Below are 20,075 nucleotides of genomic sequence, written 5' to 3'. Positions count from 1 at the left end.
GGGTGTGTGTTTATCTAATGTACTATTTACTAAAAGGGTCAAGAGAAAAATGACTCGCACGGATGTCGCATCCACTGCATACGTATCTCATCTGAATATGAGAATCAGAGTCTTCGTAGCTCGGGTACCTATGGGTGAAAGAGATGTGTGCTCGCTAAGACGTCGCGTCTTATGCCTACGTATCTCATCGGGAATGAGAATCAGAGCAAAACGTAGTTCAAACTAACTACGGGAATAAGGGTCTCGATTGCAACTAGGGCAAGAGAAAAGGAAAGGTCTCGATCGCAACGAGGGCGAGAGAAAGGATCGCAACGAGGGCGAAAGCAAACAAGGATTAGTTGTTAGTCGTTAGTCAAACTCGGCAAGACATCGCATCTTGTGCCTACGTATCTCATCTGAACATGAGAATCAGAGTTGCCGTAGTTCGGCTACACGCACGCCAAACAAAACAAGACACCTACACGCAAAAAGGTGGCAAACATGGAGCCCGACTGCCAATCACTGGACTTACATCAGCATCCGAACCAAAACACACACAAAAGGGCAAACGTGGAGCCTGACTGCCAATCACTGGACTTACATCAGCATCCGAACCAAAACACACACAAAAGGGCAAACGTGGAGCCCGACTGCCAATCACTGGACTTACATCAGCATCCGAACCAAAACACACACAAAAAGAAAAAGAAAGGTGCCCGGAGTGGTCTCGCACGACCACCTGCCTACATACCTCGTCTGGAACAAGGACCAGGGCGATGTAGTTCCCCTTAACAGGGGTTGCCATCTGAATATGGACTTGGAAAAGGAGGACACCGGTTGTGTCAAAGGAGAGTGGGCAATGTGTTCACATCCTAGCAGTAGGTGTCGCAGCTCGCTGAATCGAGTCTTAGGCAGTTACCTCTTTGCAATAGAACGGACTACATGCCACAGGATCGGAGACGCTCGGAAAGGTCTAGAAGTGGGGGAAGCTCTGCCCTAGTGTTGTCATGCAATATGTACTTAAGTGTTTAGGATTTACAAATGGGAATATCTACCTAATGTTAGCATGCAAAGGGTTCTATCTAATGGGTGCTACCTAATCGGAACAAAAGTTGACGAGTGGAGCAAGGAGAAGTGTTAGGGATAAGGGTAGATGGCGATGCATAAAGCAATCGACTTACAAGGTTGATGGCGATGCATAAAGCAATCGACTTACAAGGTTGATGGCGATGCATAAAGCAATCGACTTACAAAAGGGTGGATGAATATGTGCTGGTTCTGTTAGGTTTTGAAAAAAATGATTACTCGACGTTGGATCGAGGTTTTGATCTTGTTTTGAAATGGTTATCGGGTGTTCATTTTATTTCTTGTATTAACAGATGAATAAAGAATGAGAGAATATTATACATTTCATGGGAGAGGGATACATTTGTTATGAATGGGGATTCAAAGTATTGGAATAATTAAATCGGGTCCAAACAATAAATAATGCAATGTATGAGTGTAAGTGCAAAGGAACCGGCTCATTGTAAGAAAGCCCAAGAGTAAGCTATGTGAGGTTGATGGCGATGCTTAAAAGCAATCGACTTACAAGGGTGTGAAAATGGGCTCGATATTAAATCGAGAAAAATATGATTTTTATAAGTTTAAAAATGGTTTTGAATGAATGGTGAAATTAAGAGAAAACAAATTTACATTATTAACAAATGAAACTATGAGTATAATAAAGGCATAAACATAAAAAGAAATGAAAATGCTAAAATAAAATAGCTAAAAGAAATAAAATGCTACACATGGGTATCGAACCCACCCCACTTAAGATTATAAAACTAACCTCTCTCCACTAAGCCATTTATCATTAGTTATTATCTTAATGCTATTTTAGATATGTAAACCAAGATATATTAGACATTAGAATAAAAACTAAGATAAAAAATCTGTTGGACTACCAGAAAAAGTCAAACCCAGCCGTCTGGCTGTTGGGTTCACAAGGTTAGGATTTGGGAACACTAAATAGCATTTAACTAATACTAATACCAATAAACCATAGTTAATGACTATTGAGAACTCTAAACGTTCAACCATTGGGATTTAAAGGTTCTGCTAAAAAAAGAGAAACAATAATGAATAAATAAAAAGGAAAAGAAAAGGTGAGGACAACGAAGGAAAGTCCAGAATCCCAATCGTCATCCTCTCTCTATCTCACTCGCCCTCAACGAAAACTCCCTCTGCTCTCGCGTCCTCAATCGATCTCTCAAATCACAACCTCACTCAATCGCTCAACCTCGCTCATCAACGCTCAACCTCACTCACTTCTCTCACAATCTCACTCAATCTCGTTCCCAATCACCCACATCTCAACCAAACGCGACCTCACGTTTGCTCTCAAAGTCTCTCTCTCGATCTCGCTCTCAATCCCGTTCTCAATCAAACTCAGATGCTCAACAACGCTAAACAAAAGACAAGCACAAATCTGCGGTTTCAAAGAGACATCAAGCGGGAATCTCACCTCTGGCCACGACAATGAATCAGGTGAGCTCGAGTTTTTTTCCTCCTTTCCAATACTGTTTTTTTTGATTTGGGATTTAGGGTTTTGATTTGGTGGGTTTGGTCCGCCTCCGATTTTTTGTTGTTGATTCCTCTCCCTCTCTATTTATGTTTCTTGATTAGGGTTTCCAAGGGGGTCTTTGATGTTCAAAAGAGGCGTTCCTGTAAAGCACTTTCTTTGTGCTCAGTATCGGATTGGTCCCTTTGATGTATGGGTTCGTAACAGGTAATCTGGGCCACGCTTTCTTCTTCATTGTTTTGTCTGGATGCCAAATTGGGATATTTTCCTGAGATTACTGCCTTTGCTAATTACCTTATTCTTTTTACTGCAGTGACTTTCTCTTGTCAGAAAACTCAGTTGGTTTGTGAATGAGGACTCAAAAGGTCGATGGTTCTTTGGCTGTAGCAGGTAACCTTAGAACTAGGATTAAACCAATTGAATTAGGTGTAACCTATTGAACTGGTCATAGCCATTACAAGCTTAACATGTACATCCTTTGATTAATTCTCATGACTCCACTAATTATTCATGCTCTTTTTCCACTGCAGACTTTGATGTCCACTTAATCCACTTCATGGGACAAATTGTTCATGGCCTGTGATGTGCTTAGTTAGGAAATCCAATGGCTATCACTAAACCATGCCCTGTTACATTGCATTTATGCAGGTTGTGGTTGATGCTCACACTTTGCATGCTTATGTTCCTGCAGGTTATGGTTGATATTTCATAGGTCTCACTCTCATTGTTGTATTCATTTCCTTGTTTTCTTTTAATTTGCTTCAGCTGACAGGAACTTCAATGCAGCTACTACCTTGGCTTGATGATGAGCAGGAGTACTGCAGGATGATGCTTGCAAGACTCATGTGGCTTTTGTGGATGCAACATAGGACTGTGTATGTTAGGCCTGATATAATGCAGGTTATGTGTGAGCTTCCTGCTAGGCTAGAAATGGAACTGACATGAGATTATGGTTTTGCTGCAGGATTTGTGTGATGCTTGACCAGTCTTGTCATGTTTGGTAGGTTTGAGTTTTGCCCTGAATTGGTGTGTATTTGGCCTCGAAATATCCTGCAGGTTAACCTGCTCTGATTTGGAATGCAGGGTTTTGTAGGCTTGCTGCATAAGGGTGATTGAGGTCTGCAATTGGCCAAATTCTATTTGGTATTGTGCTAACCGATTCTTGTAGGTTGTTGCAGGATTGGATCATGTTGAATGCTGCAGATGCTGCTGGATCCAACTTCTGATACAGCCTAGATGTGGCCCCTATTTTTGTAGTAAGTTCAGGGATGATGGCTACTCATGATGCAGTCTTGTCGTGCTTAACCTGTTTTAAGTTCTTGTTGCAGTTGGCTAAGTGATGCACATGTGGACTTGCAATAGGTATTGTTGACCATTGTGGTTATGTTTTGTAGCAGGTCTGGATGGGTTGCAAAATTGTAGGCTCACTCGAATGCGTTAGTTTGGCATGTTTTAGGTTTGTAGACAGGTTCATAAGCCTGATGGTTGAAGCTGGTTATCCAGTTGGTAGGTGAATCCTTGCATTGCAGAATGGTTGAGTTGCAGAAGAGGGATGATAAGCCACTGCTAACATACTGTCAAGATTGGAACTGAAGGTTAATTTAATGAGCTTCCATGCTATTGGTTTCAAATTGAAGTCAGCTTGTGAACATTGTGCCTGCTACTAACTTTGTTGTTTGTTGCAGGTTCTACTTGTTTTCTTGATTTCTTCATCTTTTGTCACACTCTGAATCTTCGCCAAACTAGTATCGGCATTTTTTTTGAAACCTGGCAGTATCTGCGCCAAATTTCTTTCTGTCGAAACGAAAGCCGGCGAACAAAGATTCGTTGGACATGGTGACGGCAGGGTTTATATCAGAGCTTGTAGTGTTGTATGTAGCAGGCCCACAACGGCAACAAAACCTGCAGAACTTGTATGCAGCAAACCCTTTTGTCAACAGAGGCACATGCTCAAGATTTGACGAAACTTTCTCACATGCTTTCTCAACATTAACTCCTGCGCTACTACAATCTTCCGGTTGACCCTGTCATGGAAGCAGAAGAACTTATGATATTTGTGGCAACACTTTACTCAACTGAGTTGTAGCAGTACTCTTTACTGTTTTTGATCTTTCTTGACTGTAGAATCAAACAACTTTGAATTGCTAACAATTGAATTAGATGGCTTGATAATTGAATGTTGAATAAATTCTTGTTTGACAGCAACACCGTCCAATGAATCTAACAAGAACAACATTAACTACTTTCCAATTCTTTTTTAGTTATCAACGATTGGCTCTGGCTTTACCAACCTAAAACTAGCAGTATTTGCATCATTATTTCCAAAATTTGTATCACTTTATCCTAGGTATCTAACAGATACAAGCAGACATTATTATCAATGTAGCGTACAGAACATGACATGATTAAAGTACACACATACATATTGAACCTCAATGGATAGAGATTGACTTGTATTGATTGACTGTATTTGTGATAGCCTATTCCACTGGTAGTCTTTCCATGCTTGAAGCCCCATAAAAACCATGGACTCCTTTGGTTCTCTTCAATATAAATTCTTCCTCTCCTGGACCAGAAATTGGGCCCCCATGGCATAGCATAATAGTATTAGGATTGATCCTATGTGCAGCATCTGCAATAGCCTGTAAGGGAAACAAGCAGTTTTTTTTTGCACTTATGGAGCCTGTTGGGATTAGACCCATATGGGCAACAATAATATCAGTGCCAACTTTAGCCATTTCAATGGCTTCACGTTGATTGAATGCATATGGGGTTGTCAAGAGCCCCAATTTATGAGCTTTTTGGATCGTCTCAACTTCCAAGCTGTATCCCATGTCAGTTTCTTCAAGATTTTGCCTAAAATTACCGTCAAACAACCCAACAGTTGGAAAGTTTTGTACCCCAGAGAATCCGATAGACTCCACCTGTTTAAGGAAGTGATCCATTCGTCGGAAGGGATCAGTTGCACATTCACCAGCAAGAACTGGTAGCTTCTTTACCACTGGCAGAACTTCATTGGCCATGTCAAGCACAACAACATTAGCATCGGCAAATGGTAATAACCCTGCTAATGAACCTCTCCCAACCATTCGGAAGCGCCCTGAGTTGTACAATACTATTAAATCAACTCCTCCAGCCTCTTCACACTTGGCAGATATTCCAGTCCCAACATCAGCTCCTATAATAGGAATTCCTTTATCTATTTGATATTTAAATTGCTGCAATATCAACTGTGTTTTCTTCAAAGTTTCTGGTTTTGCATCTAGGAATTCATCAAGTGCATAGACAATAGCCCCAAAGCTTGATTTATTTGAAACAGAACCCAGATCCTCATGGAAGTGTTCAACAGATTCAGGAATGGCTACTTGTGGATGAGTAGAACCTTTCTTGAATGCGCACAACACAACAAGGTGCGCCCATAACAGAAAAGGAGACCACTTGATGCTCATGAAAAAAAAAGTACCATAGTAGAGGAACAAAATCATGAGGAGCAAATAATGAATGAAATAATGATATGAATATCAGGGTCAAAATCGGGGTGTGACAATCATACACACACATAATTAAACTCTTAGTACATCGCCAAAAGATAACACTATGTGTTAGCTTTCCAACTCTTCGAGCCACACCTCAAACGGAGTCATGAAACTCAAGTTATGATGAAAATAATATTTTGAACAAAATCTCCCTTCATGATTCGAATCATGTGTAATTTGTAATTCAAATCAAATCAGGAAGAGGTCACCAAGAGGTTGTGATTCAAATCAAATTTCACAGTGTAATCCCATGATTTGAATCAAATCAGTCTGTAATGTTTTTCTGCTAATGTTTCACGAGAATTCCACTTATAAGCCCGATTTTTTCAATCTAAATCTATCCCAATCCAATTTTTAACATGAATTACCATAACATATTACCTATACCATTAGTTCAATATAAAAACTCACCAATTCAACAAAATACATTCATTAATAACAACACATAATCATATCACAACAATCACACCATAGGTTAGAGAGGTTTGCTCAACCATCTCTAACCTCAAGCTCCATAAATGGATAAAGGAAAGGGGGAGAAGAAGGCAATGGACCTTCTATATCCTCTGCACAAATTTACACCCATATGTGAATTAATCCCCCCCCCTTCTTACCTCAAAATTCCAGTAGGAAATCCTAGCTTTGGTTATGGCTTCTCCTTCTCCAACCCCTGACTTTGTCTTTGTCTCACAAAATCTCTTTCTCCTAATTTCCAATTGTACGTACTGATCAAAATAGCTCCAACTTATTCTTAATGTTACCTTATTCCCTTATTTTCTCATTATCCTTATTATCCACCAAAATCTCATAAATCCATTATTTTCTATTATTTTTAATTAATTAAATTAACTAAAGTTCTAATTAATTTCTACACACCTCAATTATACCCACAATATTACTCAAACACACAAGTAATTGAATAAAATCAATTTCAATCCAATGAAAAATAAAAATACGAGAAACAGGGCGTTACAACCTAGCATATATAATTTTAGACATGATAGAAAGAATGTAAGTAAACCATATAGACATTGGTTGCACAACAATATCCCTCGAGCAGGGGTATGTGGAAGTTGTATACTTACAAGAGGATAAATGATGTGGCTCATTTATAAATGAGGATAACGTCTGCGGCCTACCAAAACGCATATTATTATGAATGTAACCCAATCGATGGATGGTCGGACAAAGACTTCTTTGAACTAGGCAGATGAAGGATCCATATCAATTCTCTTTTGTTACTTAGTCAATTGAGGAGGGGATCGAAGAAGGGTTGCACACGATTTCTTTGCACTTCTCCCAGAAAGATAAGTATTCTTCAAGGCTCTTTGAAATTTGAATAAATAATTTGCTAGCTATGAGAAATATTGTGAGTACAAATGTTATTACAACCCTCACCATGATGATGTAAACCTAAATTTTGACATAAACTCCTCACTAGGTAAATACAAATTTAGTTCCCGACTAGAGCCAGTAACAACCAAATTTAGTTATATTTCCAATTTGCACCGGTTGGGACTACATATTTCTATGAACACGCCAAGTTCCATTAAAAAAATCCAATAAATAAATTCAAAGATCCAAAGGTGATAACACCTAGTCATGGCAACATAACCCATACCCGTGGGTACCCACCCGAACTCACCCCGAAGTTGACGGGGAAAATCCGCTTTGACTGGGTTTGGGTTCGGGTTTGGATTTTCCCCGATTATAAAATATGGGGACGGGTCGGGTAATGGGGACACTAGTACCCACCCCGAACCCGCCCCCGAACCCGCCCCATTTATTTTATTATGTACATTATTATTATTTTTTGATAATTTATAATATTAAATATGTGGTTAAAGTTTTGATATTTTAATTTAAATTTATTATTTAAAATATTTGAAATGTATGTATGAAATTTTTTTAGATTGTTTTATTTTATTATTTGTAATGTAATTTTATTTTGGAAAAAATAAATATTTCTATTAAAAAAATTGATTTCATTAAATTAATGGTGGCGGGGCGGGGATACCCGAACCCAACCCGAACCCGTTTGGGACGGGTTTGGGTTTTGATTCTCCATCCCCGTTTGGGTTTGGGGCGGGGAACGGAGATTGTTTTGGGATTCGGGTTTGGGTTCGGGGGAGGTAAAAATCGTCCCCGACCCGCCCGTTGCCATGCCTAATAACACCAAGGGGGACAATCTACCACTTGTAAAAGTAATGAAATTTGAATATGGCAAGGGTAGAAACTACCAACTAGCTTGAATCCTAGAAGCCATAGTTCCAACGAGTCATATAACAAAGCAGAAAAACCACGAAGGAAATTAAACAAATCACGTCATACACAAAAATATAAATAGATGTGTTGAATAGAAATGTAAATATATAAATATATGAATACATTTTTCTTTCAAAGGCACAATTCCCTGCTGACATTACATATAAACACCCAACGTATATAGACATCAAAATAGAAATTCAAGGTACATTTTTTTTATCTTTGTTTTTTACTATATTCATTTGGGACTCTAAACTGACTTAGGCGTTGGAGTGCTAACATTGTAGGTCCATCCCGCGCCACTGCACCGGAGATCAACATCACTGATTCTAGAGTCTTGCATCATCAATCAACACCAATTCTGGTTCCATAATGGAACACCTTTTAAAATCTCTCATGCATATTGAATACTTTCAAGATCAATTATTGGGAACAAGATTAGGTCTTGTTGTCCAAATATTTATAATTTTCAGTGTTATTTTTCTTCCATTATCTCTTTACTTTCAAGTTATTTACTTTGAATTTCTGCTGCATTTTCAACTATTTTTATAAAATGGTCTTAAGCTCTGATTTATCAAATGATTTGTTTTTAAATCAACGATGTTCAAACCTCCATAATTCACCATCTATTGAGTATGAAGTCATATGTCCAACGGGTTGTAAATGTTACATAATACCAATTATGTTAAAACATACCTCATGGTCTTTGATCCTGACCTTTACTTGACTTGTGTAAATGTCCACCAACATTCTTGAGGTTTTCATGAATGGTCTTCCTAGAATAAGATGTGTCTTAGAGTCTTCCTTGATATTTAGGACCATGAAATCTACATGGAATGATAACTTTTCAATTTCGATCAAAACATCTTTTATTTTCCCCACTGGGTTCCTGCATGTTTTGTTTACCACCTACAATATTGTCAAAGTTGGCTTTGTTTGGAGGTAACCAATTTTATTTACCATTGACAAAGGTAAATCCAATATTTACCATCACCAATTTTCACTTGCACCCAAGTTGATGAGTTCATTTTTCAACTACCACATTATGATGAGCGTGCTTATGTTTCTGGCTTAGCAAGCCTTGCTTTTTGGGAAAGTTCTTTGGCATGGTCTTTGTGTATCTTTGGTGATTTATTAGTCATTTTTACCTATTTTTAGTCAATATGTAGTTAAAATGTCTTAACAAACATTTGATCAATTTTCATTGATTAATTGGGTTTTTTAATTGATTACTTATAATAAAAGTGAGTAAGTGCTTACGTATTTAACGTATTTTGGCACTTATCACCTTACATGATATATAGACTCATCACCAAGTGAAAGCGCCTAATACCCAAGCATAAATGTGTCCATACAATAAGAAATTTGTGATTTTACTCAGTCAAATATAATTAAAGTACAGTAAAAACATAGAAAGGGCATGATAATAACTTATATGAGATTGGGTGACATCTCTAAAGTTGGAATGAGGATAAATATGGTGTGCCACTTCTTTATATATACATGTTTAAATATGAATCCTAGATCATCCATTTTACCATAAACTTCAAGATACATAGCTTTCATCATAAACTTAAACACATACCATAAACACTTCTCAACACATACCATAAACACTTCTCAACAAGAACAATGTTATTGAAAGTAGAAGAGGATAGGAAATTTATTGATTCTCAGAGAAAAATTTGAGTGGGTTAGGTAGTTCAACTAATATGTGATGATTATGTTAAATGGATGTAACATGTTGGTATAAAGCAACACTTTATATCATTTTAAGAAAAGGCAACCTGTTTGACATGAGAAAAGCAAAGCCTTTGAGTACTTTATTGGCGAATCATTTTAAGCTCTCTTTGGAATAATGTCGGAAGACATTCTCAGAGATTGAAGGTATGTCTAAGATTTCGTATGCTAGTGCAATTGTTTGTTTGATGTATGTTATTGATTGCACTAGATCTAATTTGGCACATGAAGTTAGTCAAATGTGTAAGTTCATGTTCAAGCCAGAGAAGCAGCACTGGGAAGATGTCAAGTGGGTCCTAAGGTACTTGAAGGGTACAACTGGCCTTGGTGTCATGTCCAACATGAAGCAGGGTGTTCCATCAGTTGTGAGACATATGGATTCTGATTATGCATCTGATTTGGATGATAAGAGGTCTACAATAGGGTATGTCTTTACTCTTGTTGAGGGACCTATATACTGGAAATAATCAGTTCAATTGATAATAGTAATGTCTACAACCAAGGCAGAATACATGATAGTAGCTGAAGATGCTAAGGAAGCATTGTGGCTTACAAGATTAGTGAAAGAGTTAGGTGTTGAGCAAGGTGGAGTCCAGTTGCATTGTGATAGTCAGCGTGCTATCTATTTGACAAACAATCAGATGTATCATGCTAGGACCAAACATATTGGTGTAAGGTTCCACAAGATTAGGGAATTTTTGGCGTCTAGACATATATTACTTTAGAAGGTTCACACTTCATAGAATGCAATTGGTATGTTGACCAAGAAATTCACTAGTGACGAGTTCAAACATTGTTTGGACTTGTTACATATTTCTCAGTGTTAAGCAAGAACTACATACCCCCGGTTTCTAGGATATGACATTATGCAATTAATATTCATAGGGGTTGATGTTCTCCAAGGTGGAGATTGTTGAGTTTGGATCATAGGTAATGTCAAGTGGGAAAGGGACGAGAGTATTATTTTAATTTGGATAATTAGTTTCCTATATATACTTGTAACACTTAAACCCTAATTTTTGGAATTCACAACAAATCAATAAGAAGGAGCTATAGTTGCTCTATAGTCGTTGACATAGGTAACTTGGCCGAACTGTGTGACAAAAGCTTTTGTATGTTTCTTTCTAATTTGATATGTATTCGTGTTGCTGATCTAACATAAAGTATATGAAGAGATAAGATATGTCTTAAGGTTGGTGTAATATGACTCATTTCTCATGGCGGGTTCTTCTAAACAATGACGGAGCACTATGATACTACTACTTTTTTTTGTGATAACTACTTTTTATAATTACTGTTCGGAATTGTGTTACCTTTTGGAAGCATTTTTTCAATAATACAAACAATTTCGTAAAAAAAATTATTTGTTTATCCATTTTTTTCCTTCAAATTAAGAAGTTTTAACACAAATAACAATCGTATAAAATTATGGACCGCCGATATAACGACTCTTCTTTCCCACTTCATAAAGTATTATACACATGAGCTTCTTAAAAGAATCTTCACCAATATCACGCATCTTTTAATCCATCAGCCATATCAGCATCAACTTCCTCTATGTGTGATGCATTTGGAGTTTTTTTCACTTCACCGTGTCACATCTATGTTTAATATGTTAATCTATCACAATATAGATGATTCAATATTTCTTTCTTTCCATGTTAAATTTTTATATTCCCACAAAAACACAAGGACACATTTTTTTACATTATTGTTAAAAAGATTTCTTTCAGTAAATTGAATAAATTAAACCACTCAATTCTTATAATTCACACTTAATGTATTAGCTTTCATCCAACTATGATCCATAACTACTTTATAAAAATAAAATCAATAATTATGTATTTTTACACACACACACACACACTATATATATATATATATATATATATATATATATATATATATATATATATATATATATATATATATATATATATATATATATATATATATATATATATATATATATATATATATATATATATATATATATATATATATATATATATATATATATATATATATATATATATATATATATATATTAGAGCACTTATTAAACTATTTAACAAGTCACTACTATAAATAATACATTTTATGACTAAACGTTCATCTCAGTCAATAAATAACTGAGGTCTAATTCCAAGCGCACCATCTATTTCCCCGGTTGTATAATAAAACCGAGGGAAATTTAACTCAGGGGCGCACTTTGAATCCTATCAACTACAATTTCTGTTTTAATTATTTTTCTGGTTTATTTCTTTTTAAAGTGGCATTTTCCTTCATATTTTATTATTAATTAAAAAATAAGGCACTTTTCACCATGTGAAATGTTAGACTTTTCACCATGTGAAGTGTTAGAAGATATTTGTTTTGACTTCTTCATCACATACCTAGCACTTGAAACATCACTACTCATGTTATATTAAAGTTGTTGTCACTACGCCAAAAACTGGAATAGACATCGCACCTTAGAGGGCGCTTTCTTAAAGAACCGCACTCTAAAGTGAAGAGAAAAATAAGGAGGAATAGACAGCGCATTTTAGAGTAGTCTAATGTTTATTATGTTTCTATTTAAGGTATATGTATGTAACATTGATGCGGGGAACTGAATTGTGTAACCGATTCAATTTTATTGCTGCTTCCCGTATCAACACAACGTTTATAACGAAAAATCCAACATCCGTAAAGAATGAACTAGTCGATAGATTCATGGCGGCCGGCGATAATACTACACCCAGTTTGTATTTTTTACCGTTTAATTCTGGCAACGGGTAATTAGATTTTCTTTCTAATAATTTCATTATAATCTATGTATATCTTTTACGTAGAAAATTTTCATGCATCTAAATTTTTGTTTTATTTTACAGTGGTCACTGGGTGTTGGTTGCTATGGATCTTTCGAGACTAATGGTGTATTATCTCGATTCGTTATCGGGTGATTGGAGTAAATATCCGAGTATGAAGAAGACGGTTGACGCGTAAGTGAAATTCCCCTAAATATTCGTGTGTATTTGTATATTTAATTATGTCTGTCAGATTGATCTCAATATACGTTTTTATTTTGTTAGGACAATACTAAAATTTAGATCGAAAAAGAATTACCGTAATAGGAAGGACATTACCTGGATCAGAGTTCAGGTATATATTAAGTATCTTATTTTTGCTTATAATAGTGTTTGTTTTTTTGCTTATAATAGTGTTTGTAAGAAATTAACTATATATATATTGTTTGTTTTTCTGTGTAGTGTCCTCAGCAAAACAATTCGGTCGATTGCGGATTTTTTGTATTGAGATTTATGAGAGATATCATTGCGTTGAATCGTATAGACATCCCAAAAATGGTATGTGTAGCGGTGTATTCGTCGCTATATGATTTATTGATTAAACCATAAGCAAAGTATACAATGAATTCGAGTCGCCACCGCACTTTTATTTATCCTAAGGACTGGTTAAAAAGCGAACAAAAACCTAAGAAGTTTTACACGTAGAAAACTAATAAAAAGATCAGAGAATCCGGGTAAGGGGTAAATTACGCAATGGGAAGGTGTTAGGCACCCATCACGTCCTAGGTACTCCTAGGGAGCCCTTTTCACACTTGTTGTATAAAAAATGTTTATTTGTTTTTTGACATATTGTGCAAACATGAATGGGATGATGAGAAAAGAATGTACAAGTTAATTATTTTTGTGTTCGAACGGATGAACCCGTTGCCTACGTACCTTCCTTCAAAGGTAAGGATCAAAACGCCGTAGTTCGGCTAAAAACTTCCAAAAGTTAGTGGATTCAATTTTAAAACAAGAGCACTAAGGTTTTTCATTCTCAACGGGAGAAAACTCAACCTGAATCAACAATCCACCATGCGAGGACAGCTTCGACGTACTAGAGGGGTTAGCCCTGTTTTCAGTACGGAAGACTTACAATCAACTCACTAAGGATGCGGTGAGATTTACATCAACCACTATGAGAATTGAAACCTATGGCTAATGTATGAAAATATATTAACAATGGACAAAGCCACAAAACACTTGAATGTGTGAAGTTAATTGATTATGAGTATTCACAAAGTATGGTCAAAGTATGATTAAGATTGATTCAAAGAAGTATTAACAAAAGTGGAGTTGGAAAAATCAAGGACTTAAGGTCCAGGTTTCTAATTTGAAAAGAAGGATGAGAATGTTTGCACAACAAGTCAAAGTTTTTGAAAGCAAAGTGTGAAAAAGTTTAGGACAAAGAGGGTATGGATGATGGAATGTAAAACTTCTTAGAAAGGTTCCCCTCTTGAAATCATATAGAAGATGATTCAAGTGTGTCCTTAGGAATGAGGCAACAAAGTAAGTAAGCAAATAAAAGCAAAGTGATACCGGATGCCATCAATGGTCTTATACCAATCTCACAAACAAAAGCGAATATCGGATACCAATAACTGGGTTTATACCAATCTCCTAAAGTAAACAAAACTTGGATGTCGGATGCCAATCTATCTGGACTTATACCAACCTCCAAAGTATGGTCATAGGAATACAAATGCCACATCACAGGGACTTACAATCACATCCTCTCATACAATAAAACAAGAGCCAAGAAGATATGAGTGACCAATGAGGTCTTACACTCTATCCTTCCATATCATGGGAACAATGGCCAAAGAACATGGTCTTACAATTGTCCTCAATGGGCAAACAAACATAGATCACAAGGATATGCAATAATGATCATACAAGAATTAACAATCGATAATGATGAATGCACAATGGCAAGTAAGCAATCATGTTCACATGAATCAAATGATCAATCAAACAAGTTCAAGTAGCACACACTATAACCACACAGTTTAGGCTCAATCCAAGGGTTTGACTTAAAAAGTCCACTGGAATAGGTGAATGGCGCTCTTAACCTTGACATTGAGAACCAAGGTGAAGCAGACGAAAGGATATGAGGGGTGTGCCTCATCACTCTTATCCCTGGTCAGGGAGAGTATAGAATATCAGAAGGTGGGGGAGTTCAGAAAGATGGAACTCTCTCCCCAAAGTATAGACTCAATAGATCTTGGGTTTTACTCAACATGCATCAAACACAAGTAGTGTGAGCAATGTGAGTGACTTACAGAATAGTAGGAGATAGGCTACATATCTCTTTTGTCTACCAATTGCCTTGTTAAAAGGACTTCACCTGCTTGGGGACAAAAAATAAACAAGCACACACATTGCCTCTTAAGGAGGACTTCAGACAGGTGCCAGGCTAAATAACAAGCCAGGTCTTCTAGACTACATGAAGAAGAAGGTGCTATACCTCAATGCAAATGCTATACAAGCAAAGCGATGCAAGTTCTCAAAGAACTATTAGCGACTATGGGTACCTGAAATCAATCAAATATAATCAGCATCCCAACATAAACAAAACAACAACATAAGGATCAACAACCAATGTACAATCAAACAATACAATATGTGCATAGCACAAAGCTCAAGTGAATCAAGCACCCTACAAGACAAACAAGTTCGTCCACAATAATCAAATGAAACAATTCAACTTGCATTAATTCCTTTAAAGCACTTTGCTTCTTAACCTGAAAAGTCAAAGTCAAACTCAAACATGAGAAGTAAGACCACTAGGACAAGCCTAGGGTCCAAAGGAGGGAAAAATCTTAAAACAGCAAGTGAAACATGATCACAACCAAGATAGTTCAATTAAGAAGGAAGACCAATTGGTCCCACATCAAAACAATATACCAATTTCATTTTATGTACAATTTAGGTCAAAGTAAGCAAGTGTGAACCACAAATGAGCAAACAGAATGACTTCCATCAAAAAAATGTCAAAACAGTTCAATAAATTCCACAAAAATTCCAGCTCAAACAGAACATATTCAATGAGGTACCTATCAAATTTCATAGCATTTGGACAAGTCTAAGTAGAGAAATTAAATTCAACATGTCATGGCATGCAAAAATCAACCTAAACTAGGTCACAAACCAAGTGTCAACTTCAATCAATTGTAAAACAGTGAAAACAAATGAGAAATGAATGGGACCAAAGCCAAATTGAAGCTAAACATGTTAAGAAGCACTCCACCAAATTTCACATTCATATGATAAGGTATGAGCATTTTACAAGATATGTAAGTTTGTTACTCAAGCAAAACCCTAAAAATGCTAAACAGCAATCAAAAATGTCAATCAAATAGGAAATGAATCAACAATTCCTACAAAAATTCATAGTGAAACTAGACATATACAAGGTATCTCATGCAAAAAATCAGAGCCATAGGCCTAGCATAAGCATGGAAAATTAAATCATGAACACAGCATAGCATAGTGTGACACATATTGTCACACTCAAAAAGATTATATCATATCTACCAATCCAGGGATCCAAAAATTACAAACTATACATCAAAATCACCAGGCATGAGTCCAGAACAAGCATGTGAAATTTCATTCAATTTGGAGCAAGCATGAGTATTTTATGATTAAAATGGTAAAACATACATATAATGCACCTATGTCAAAGATCATTAGACCAATCCAAAAAATCACCAGGCACAACTTGAATTACTATGCCTAAAAAAAACTAGAGGAAATTCTGAGATTAACAGAAAAAATCCCACCTAATTTGGATTAAGGATGATTTAGTTATGATTTTTAGAAGTTTTGATTAAAATTGAAATGTTTATTTAAGTTTAATATGGATTAATTAATTAGCGAATGGCAAAGTTGTAATAAACGCGTCCAGGACCAAAACGACGCAGCTTAACTTAATGCGGTGGCTGCGTGCTATTGGGCGAAACCTGCGCCAAACATGAATTCGAACGGGAACGGGCATCAGCAAGATCAAAACGCGTTTATTTCCAGAATTTGAAACTGTTCTTCATCGTTCTTCATCCTCATCAATTCCAGATTCCGTTATGACCAATTCTTCACGAAAATGAGAAAGTCATATACCGTTCTCTCCGTCTCTCCACGTAGATCATGGATATGGCCATGAAAATGTCTAAAGGTTAACGTACAAAGAGATACGATCGAAAGAAGTTTTGTCATACAAACTTTAATCTATGATATCTTGGTGATTAGTGGATGAAATCAAACGATTCAAGCATCAATACACTCTATGTTCAAAGATCTATTGAATCCACATGGCAATTGCGTGAATTAAGGAGTTCGAATTGTTTACCTTCTTGAAGTGCGGCTCGAATCCATGCGTTTTTTGGCCTTGATTCTTGGAAACAGATGAAGGATAATGATTATGAAGATGATTGATGATGAAAATTCAGCTCAACAAGGCACGATCATGGTGAATCTTGCAACTGCCATTGGAGTTCAAAGCTTGGACAGTTGGAATTGGCCACGGTTCTTGCTTCAAATGCTTCAAACAGAACTTTAGAATCACCTGCACATGAAGAATCAACAAAGAACTTGCCACAATATTGATGAATTATTGATGAAATGATGAAGAAAGTGAATGTGAAAAAAATGTGAAAATTGAGAGAATTTTGTGAGTTTTTGGATTGGATCTGAAAAAATGATTATTCCCCCTTGAGTTTCTGTTAGGATTAGGCTTTTATACATGCTCTTAATCCAAGCATTAATCATGATTAGCAAAAACTTGGTGATTAGTGAAATGAGCTCATTTATGCACTTTGGCCAATTTGCCCTTGGATAGTTTGGATCAATGTAATAGTGTTTTTTCACCTTGAGCAAGTCATAAATCATATTTGGAAGCTATTGGAATTGGTCCCATGTGAAAATTCCATGTAATTTGAAATTGGACCTTTTTACCCTCCACTTTTTAATTGGTACACTTGAAAAATGACCTTTTTATGTGAAGGCTTTTAGCAAAATGTGATGATGTATTTGGATAGTACATGTTAAATGTGGTTTGCTCAAAGAAGAACCATCCAATTTGGCCATTCCATGTGAAAGTTATGCCACTTTGAATTTAGGCATTTTCTGAAAATGATTTGATCATAACTTGCCAACCATAAATGAGAAATGAGTGTTCTTGGACTTTTTGGAAAGGCAAGAACAAGATCTTCAACTTTCATGTTGGACAAATTTTGATTTGAAGAATTCTTGGACATGTAATTTTGGGGGGAAAAACTTTCCATTTTTGGCAAGTGAGAATTACAGGTCATTTCCATTTTGGGAAACTTCTTGCCTGACTTCAAATCCTTCACTGTGGATGTTTGAAATGCCAAATGAGGCTCATATGGACATGAGTGAGATCTTTCCAACCATCTCACACCTTCAAATTCCTGATTAAATGCACAGTTGACCACAGTTGACCACAATTGACTTTTCTAGGGTTTTGGTTGACTGAGCCATGTTTTGATGAATTCCAAGCCTCTACCACATGAGATTTTGATACCAAATGATGTCACAACTCATATGAATCTCTTATGAATGATCATGGTGCCCAAATTCTTCAAGAATGGTCACCATCCATTGTTCAATGAATGACTTGACTGTTTTGACCTAGTTTGCTTCATCTGCAAGAAACAAGGTTAGATGACAATATTTTTGTACTTTTGGGTTAGTGAACAAATGAAAAGCAATGATATACAAATGCAATACATGCTTGGTGATCAAGAACCACACTCACAAGATATCCTACCCACTAGGAGGGAAGCTAGGGCATGCACAATGATCCTTGAGGCCATGATATGATATGATATGAGCCATGAGGGATCTTAGGGCAAAAATTGGGGTCTTACAGTATGGAATAATAACTTAGGGTTTATTTTAATATTATCGGATATTTCATCTAATTTGTTACTAAATCATGAATATGTTTTATTCTCTTAATTGTAGTACTTTGAGGAATACAAATCTTACTCAAGGGCTCATTTGGATGAAATGAAGGATGAATTGTGTCAATTCATTGTTGATCAAAGAATCATATAGCTAGGTTGTATATTGTTGTACATATATGTATGGAATGTTGTTGTTGTATGCTGTTGTTGTATATATGTTGTATATTGTTGTTGTACTTTTACTAAATCATGAATATGTTGTTGTATATTGTTGATCAAAGAATCATATATTAATGTTGTATATATGGAGGATTAATGTTGTATATAAATGGATTCATATTGTATATATCAATGGATTAATGGTGTATAACATTGGATTAAAGGATGAAATCAATGTGAATTTTACACTTTTGCAGCATGCGAACAGGTTACCAATTAAATATCCACTGTTTTTCAAACAATTTTTTTTTAAAATAACTAACACTTTAGAGGGCGCTTTCTGTAGGAAGCGCCCTCTAAACACTTTACATTGACAACTTTAGAGGGCGCTTTGTCCAGAAAGCGCCCTCTAAACACTTTACATTGACAACTTTAGAGGGCGCTTTTTCCAGAAAGCGCCTTCTAAGGTGTCCCTTTATGGACCACTCCAGAGGGCGCTTTTTTCTGAAAGTGCACTATAATGTGGCCCTTAAAGGGCCACTTTAGACAGCGCTTTCTCCAGGAAAACAAAGCGCTGTCTTTACCTATGCCAGCGCCACTTTAGAGGGCGCTTAAAAGCGCTGTTATAGGCCAAAATAAGCGCTCTCTTTTCCCTTATTTGGCGTAGTGTGTTGTTTTTGTTCTTAGTGTTGTTGAGACCCTAAACCCAAGTGGTTTAATCTTGTTTTTGTTGTTTAGACTGGGATTGAATGTTACATGTTGTTGTTTTTGTTGAGATAAGTATGTAATAAGTTTATTATAAATGTTGTTGTTTTGTTGATATGAATGTTATATGTTGTTGTTGTTATTGTTGTTGTTGTTGTTGTTTCTTGTTGTTTTTTAGTTGTTGTTGTTGTTTAGTTATTCTACTTAGAAAAGTTTTTGGAAGTCATATGTTATTGTTAGTTGTTGTTATTGAGTTTGAGATTGAGACATATCGATAGAACATTATAGTGATAAAAAATACAGTTGAGTTTATTATATCTAATGTCAATTATTTGTTTCACTAACCCTCTTTAAACATATAACATATTAA

General features: G+C 36.1%; 1 long non-coding RNA gene and 1 pseudogene across 1 annotated transcript; one reads left to right on the top strand and one right to left on the bottom strand.

The window, feature by feature from the left end:
* Positions 1 to 3,206: 3,206 nt before the first annotated feature.
* Positions 3,207 to 3,855, top strand: LOC127115892 (uncharacterized). Its single transcript, XR_007800914.1, has 3 exons — positions 3,207 to 3,420; positions 3,510 to 3,545; positions 3,629 to 3,855. It is a non-coding gene; the product is annotated as an uncharacterized LOC127115892 (long non-coding RNA).
* A 1,122-nt stretch (positions 3,856 to 4,977) lies between these two features.
* On the bottom strand, positions 4,978 to 5,994 carry LOC127115185 (toMV susceptible protein tm-1(GCR26)-like; annotated as a pseudogene).
* Positions 5,995 to 20,075: the final 14,081 nt, after the last annotated feature.

Source organism: Lathyrus oleraceus, chromosome 1 (genome assembly GCF_024323335.1).
Source record: "Lathyrus oleraceus cultivar Zhongwan6 chromosome 1, CAAS_Psat_ZW6_1.0, whole genome shotgun sequence".
In the NCBI taxonomy this organism is placed as follows: Eukaryota; Viridiplantae; Streptophyta; class Magnoliopsida; order Fabales; family Fabaceae; genus Lathyrus; species Lathyrus oleraceus.
The sequence above is the reverse complement of the archived record's forward strand: the minus strand, read 5'-3'. Positions and strand labels throughout refer to the sequence as shown.